Source organism: Cucurbita pepo, unplaced genomic scaffold (genome assembly GCF_002806865.2).
Source record: "Cucurbita pepo subsp. pepo cultivar mu-cu-16 unplaced genomic scaffold, ASM280686v2 Cp4.1_scaffold000391, whole genome shotgun sequence".
NCBI classification, from domain to species: Eukaryota; Viridiplantae; Streptophyta; class Magnoliopsida; order Cucurbitales; family Cucurbitaceae; genus Cucurbita; species Cucurbita pepo.
The window spans coordinates 1-6,516 of NW_019646625.1; the positions used below are offsets into that span (position 1 = coordinate 1).

The 6,516-nt window shown below is 33.6% G+C and overlaps 1 pseudogene; it reads left to right on the forward strand.

The window, feature by feature from the left end:
• The first annotated feature begins 7 nt into the window (after nucleotides 1-7).
• Nucleotides 8-5,349, forward strand: LOC111785168 (annotated as a pseudogene).
• The last annotated feature ends 1,167 nt before the right edge of the window (nucleotides 5,350-6,516 follow it).

Below are 6,516 nucleotides of genomic sequence, written 5' to 3' on the forward strand. Positions count from 1 at the left end.
TCTTCACTCTCTACATCTCCAAGATCGGTTGCTTCTTGTTTGGTGTCTCTTAACTCTCCTTGCAGGAGGCTCTCTTCCAACTTCTCGCTTCCCATTGTCCTCAGGTAATTCTGATTCTAAGCATTTGTTTCTTTGTGATATTCGTACAGGTTTTGCTTCAGTTAGTAAATCACTCCTTGTAAATTCTATGAATTGGCATTTTAATGTTGCAGGAAGCCTATTTGTAGTTTGATTTCTTTGGGGAGAGTCCATGGTGGAACCTTGATACCTCTATGGTATGCAACTTATATGTCTCTGACTGCAAATAAGATTCTAATGTTATAGGTTGATTTTTGAGCTAAAACGTGGAGTAATCAATTTCTGATTGAAGTATGATGTGAAGGCACAGGGTTATAATTATGTTATGTTCTTTCTTCATGCAGGCATTTTTACTGATTTTTTTTCTAAGAACTAGGGGACAAGACTTTTTTCATTGCAGTAAGTGTGAAATGATGACCAAGTTCTGGTGGGAAAAAGAAACCTTGTAGTCTCCTAAACATGGATACAATAAGAAAGAACTTGGGTTATTGTTTTCTGAAAAATAGTCTTAATTTTGATAGAGTATCGTGCTTCTCCTAATTCTATGTTTACTTTCTTCTGTAGCCTCTCCTAGCTGCTAGGAACTCTGCTGCTATTGTTTTTACTGGAACTTTTGGTGCTCTTGCGTATGTTATTTCACCATGTGCTGACTATGTATATATTTTTTTTTTCCATAGTCGCATCCATTTGGATAAATTCATATCAGTTACCAACAAAGAATCATCATCATCAGTTTTGTATGAATAACAGCTGGGCAGGGACAACATATTAGTAATCATGAGCTTGCAGTCTCCCTATTTTTGGGTACTGTAATTAGATATAATTTAAGATCCTTCTTCTTCTTCTTCTTCTTTTTGTTTTTTTGGGTTTAGGATCTCTGTTAATGTTTTTTGAAAACTTTCAGGATCTTTATATAAAAAAGCGACTCATGATAGACATGCCTTTAGTAGTCAAATAGTGTTAAGATTCAATTGGTTCTGTGCCGGGCAATGATATTAATTCAAAAACAGATGAATCACAAGTATTATTTGAAAATGCTATGCTGTTGACATCTCATGAAAGCACGATAAATTTGCTATCAAATCCTTCAAGAGGTTTTTGTCTATGGCAGGGCAATGACCATCATATCTGTGTTCTCGGACGAACTTTTCACTATGTTGATGAGATTCTTCCATTCAGGTACGCTCCTTGTGATAAGCACCTCTTTAGGAATGTGAAAAAGGAAAGAGTTTCAGTTCTTAAACTGTACGTTGATGCACCATTATTCCAACATGGCTTAGATTTACTGATATGGGCCTAAATGAGATCATGGATTGCTCCCTTTTATTATTTTCAATTTATTGTCTTAAACTCTGATTCCTCTTTAGAAATTCCAATTTCCATCAATATATTTGGTTCTTTAGCCCTCTTGTCTTACGTATATGATCACAGGCTAGGTGAGATTGACTTACCAGTTGATGATATTGCTGCTGTCTGTCTTTTGGTAAGTATAGTCGTTTTGTGATTGGCAAAACATCTTATATTGCTTCCTTATACACTAGAGTAGAGCTGTATGCTTGACATAACAACCAAATGCGAATTCAAAAGTTTTTATGGATGTAATATATTGCTTTGGGCTAATTTCAGGTGTTGTATTTTGGGGTCTTAACATTGCTTGATGCCAGCTCAAGCGATGGACTAAAGGCAGAAGATGAGCAGAAGGAGGTAATCCCTTATACTGATGTCTGATGTTTGTGGAAGTATCCTACAATATCCCTTTCTTTCACTTCTTGTTCAAGCCCTCAAGTGTATGTCTCTACTGTATTTATGACAATTAATTTATATTAGCCAAGTGTTGGGTTTTATGTAAGAACAAACTAGAATTTTATATCTTAAAAGTATATAGAGGAGAATACTAGATAATTAAACGGAAATTTCGGAAATAAATTAATACACCTTGGTGTGATGGCGAAGCCCCATAAAAGACAGGAACTAATCTCAAAACCACTGTAAACTTAAGTTTTTATTCCTTCTCTCAAGAATTATATGAAGTCACCAAAAACCCGTGGCTTGTGTGATTGAACTCCAGTAGCTGAAAATATGTCACAAATTAATAGTTTTGTTTTAATCTGAATCAGGCAGAGATAGCGGTCACAAAATTCTCAGGAAATAGTGCTGGGATCTTAGCTCCTGCCAGTACTGTCATCAGTACCTTTGTATTAGTGTTTGTAGCTGAGTGGGGCGACAAGTCATTTTTCTCTACAATTGGTAAGCGGACAGGTCTTTTGAAATCTACATATTGTTGATGTTGGATTAACTTCTTATCAAATTATATTGTTGAAATCTACCACTAGAAATGATGAGTTTCCTCATTTTTCTGTTAACTACGAAAAGCTGAGTTGATCACCAAGTCTGAAGTATATAACTTGATTGAAAGATCAGATCGAATGAAGTAGATATACAAGACAACATGAATATAACGTAATGGTTAAGATATCAATTCCTTCACTTGAAGTCAGTGGTTCGTATTCTCGACCCTACATTTGTTGTAGTAAAAGAAATGAAGTGAAAATACAAATTTAAACTGTTTTTTTTTAACAAGAAACAAATTTTTAAACTGTTACATCTTTCTGAACTGTTATTTAGAGCTAATAAAGAATTGATATCATTATGTGGACTAAAATTTTATCTTTGAACTTTATATTGCCAAGAATTTTCAAGTGTTTTTCTGATCTAATTCTTCCTCCTATATCTGAACTCCAGACTATATTTTCTCTCTTACATACATATTTTTTCTTTCTCCATTGTGTAGCCCTTGCTGCTGCTTCTTCACCCCTTGGAGTTATTGGAGGTGCCCTAGCTGGTCATGGTGTAGCAACGTTGGTAAATACTTTTCTTTTTGCAGCATCCAATTCCTGATTTGCGTAAACATTACTTTGTATGACTAAACAAATTCTCAGTGGGAAAAGTTGATCTCTAAAAAGGGTGAACAATTTTGAGTGTACACGGAATCATGCACATCCATCTGTGGTTGTTACACTAAGTTGAATCTTACTTGCGTATCTGAAAGTGGGTCCATTGATTAGAGATTGGGGCAAGTTTAGTGCATGAATTTAATAGAAAGCACGCATTAAATACTTCAACTTCTAATAATACATGTGTATGTATGTACCAAACCTTCAGTATCGATTTATCATGCTCACGTATCAAGTTTCCAATTTTCTAATCCAATTTTGACAATAAATCTGCAGCTTGCAGTTCTAGGAGGTTCTTTACTAGGGACATTTTTATCAGAGAAGGTAAGATTATCATTCATTCTTCGGCCACGTTTTTTTCACATATGCCTTTTTGAACGTTCAGAACTATCTACTGCACATTCTACCTACCTCCAGGTGGATAAACTTGATGTTTTCCATACGTGAACTTGATATGAATTTCCTGCTTCCTAAGTAATCTTTTTTTTTTTCTCTCTTTAAAAACCGTACCACGACAACTATTTTTAACTGTTCAATATGGGTCAGAAGGCTAACCAGCCAAGATTATGATATGAAACATATGTATTTGTCTTTTTTCCCTTTGGGGGGAGAGGGGGCTGTATTAAGATCAGCAATTCCCTGCACCAGGGAAAAAGAAAAAAGAAAAAGGAATTGATCCTTCATATTATTACTTTTTCAGCAAAGAAAATTAAGACTTTTGGAGTAAAGTATTTCTTTAGTTTTTCAGTTATTGGCACAAGTTTACGAGTAAAGGACGATCAGTGAGAAATTATTCGTCAAACTTCTCTTTTGAATGTTCTAAAAGCAGTCTTGTCTCCACCAAAGAGAGGGGAAAAAAAAATCAAAGTAATTATTGTTTGAAATCCCATTTGCTTTCTTTAATTCTCTCTCCCAACCAAATATGAAAAGGAATGGAATATCGACGTAGCACTTGTCTTTTGTTATTTTTTCCTTCTGGAATCTAGATATGTCCGATTTTTACTGCGACTGTATTCTTTCTTTCTTTCTTCCTCCAGAATTCCATAGCATCATGCAAACGCAAACAGTTCCGTCCTAGTTGCCTATATTAGTTTCTCTTATATGCACATGAGTTTTTTCAAATGCACTTGATGCTGTCAGTTGTCAATGTATGTTCTCTACGCTACTCACGAATTATGGTACCCAAAAGTGCTTATCTTGAACCATTCAACATGAACATATACCAGTGAATATATCTTATCTTTTCCACCCTCGAAAGTCTCAAGTTACGTTAGACAATTGAGTGTCGATTAGCAAAATGGCTGTGCAGTTTAGCAGCATCATTGCATATGTGCTTTATAGAAATGTCCCACCCATTAGTTGAACGCAACAAATTTCTGGAACAAGAAAGTTTTATGCTTTTCAGTCTTCCTGAGTTGCAACTATTAATAAGTCTAGGCCCACCTACTAGGCTGCTTGTTATTCTTATTGATGCTAACTCAAGTTGCCTGTTTTTATCTCAAAAGTGGAGCATATTCTTATTCCTGGAAGTTACGTACACAAAGGAAGTTTTTGTTCTAACATATACCGTTTTATTTGCAGATTATCGCCTACGTTGGAGGTGTTCTTTTTCTCGTCTTCGCTGCTGTAACATTAATCGAGATAGTAAACTAGGAACTGTAATTTTTCTAACTCTCATCTCAACTGTTATTCATGAGTTAAGTTGTTTTCTTTGTGGACTAATGATAAATGTCTCAGCAACGATTTCTGGGTTGTGCATATCAAACAAGTGTAAACGGAGTAGAAAGTTCAATCAGACCATATAAAGTCGAAAAGCTCGGAATCTAACGGTTGTGTGGCTTTGACTTCTTATCCTTCGTGAATGAGACAAATGAGAGGTTGGCCTCGTTTTCTGCGTCTTTTAAGCACTGTTTTTGGTAATTAGGCTTTTATTTGATTGAGAAAGTTGTTTTTTTTCTTTAGGAGATGGGAATATAGTTGGTTGAGGGTTTCAGGATTCTGCATGCTCATGCCTGAAGTCTCGCTCTCAATTTTTCGAGGTCAGTCTTATTTCAAGGCATATGAAATGAGATGTCGTATCATTTCTAGTTGGTTGAGGGATTTAGGATTCTGCATGCTCATGCCTGAAGTCCTGTGAGGTCACAAAGGAAAAACTGTCGTCTCATTTTAAGACGTATGAAATAAACTCAGATAAACGTTCTTCAAAGATTGACATAAGGTGAAAGTTCATTTGTTTTTGAAATCCTTTGGATTAAAACTTGAGTACCATTTTTTGTTTTTTAGATCACTTATTTCATGAAATGAAACCCTTCTACTAGTTTTAGAAAAGGAACAAAATAGAAATTGGAGATGACAAAATTGTTGGATGTGATTGTGAATTAAAGAAAGAATGAATGATTATTAGTCATGGCCTCTCCTCTCTTCCTTTATCTCAACCTTCCCATCTCCCATCACTTTCCATTTCCGTACAATGTGAGGTACGAAAACCACACCGTTACTCGAAAGTATAAATGTCTTGATCGTTCATCACGTTTATATTGACTTAAATTTCTAACTCTTAAAATGTTTTAAAGCTATAAGGTTAGTTTAAAAGGGTTTAGAGACTAAATAAATATTTTAAAAGTTCATGTACTAAAAATAAAATAAATCTAAAAAGTACATGACTAAAATATTAAATCAAATTAAAATCTTACAAAAAAAAAAAAAAAAAAAANGAGAGAGACGGCACTTTGGTGGAGAGGCAAGCAAAAAAATCTAAGAAATAGGGAGCAGCCGAAGATGATGACGTGGTGAGTAGGGCTTGGGTGTCGTGCCGTTGGCATGTGACATGGCACGTGCGCCTCAGTGTCACACGAATATTCCTCACCCGCAGCCTTCTATAATTCATATAATTTAATCATCAGCATTAATATATATATATTTCTTCATATATCAAATATCTTACCATATGATTTGTCCAATATTTTTAACTCACATAATCTCCCATTCATTTATTTAATTTAATTGGATATTTAAAGTTTATAGATAAAAATTTACATATAAAAGATTTAATTGAATTGAGAAAAAAAAACCATTTAACTTTTTTAATTTTTAGTTCAATCATTTCTCAATCTCTATGATTATTTTTTTAATAATAATAAATAATATATTGTTCTTATTCACATAAAATAGTAAATAAAAATTTATACCGACAGTCTTCCAAGTTAATATGGTAACTTAAAATGCTTCCAAGTGCAATTAATTCCTTGCCAAAATCATTTAAATTTGTTATGATTTTATTTTAAATAAAATTAATTTTTTTATATCTAATAAAACTCTATAAAATATTTAATATGTTGGAAAAATGAAAGTCGAAATCAAGTAGTGGAAGAGGGGAAAGAAGAATAAATTCTTTTTTGACTTTTTTTTTTCCAATAAATATAGAAATATACTTTTAAAGTTATTATTAAAAAAAAAAAAAAAAAAAAAAAAAAAAAAAAAAAAA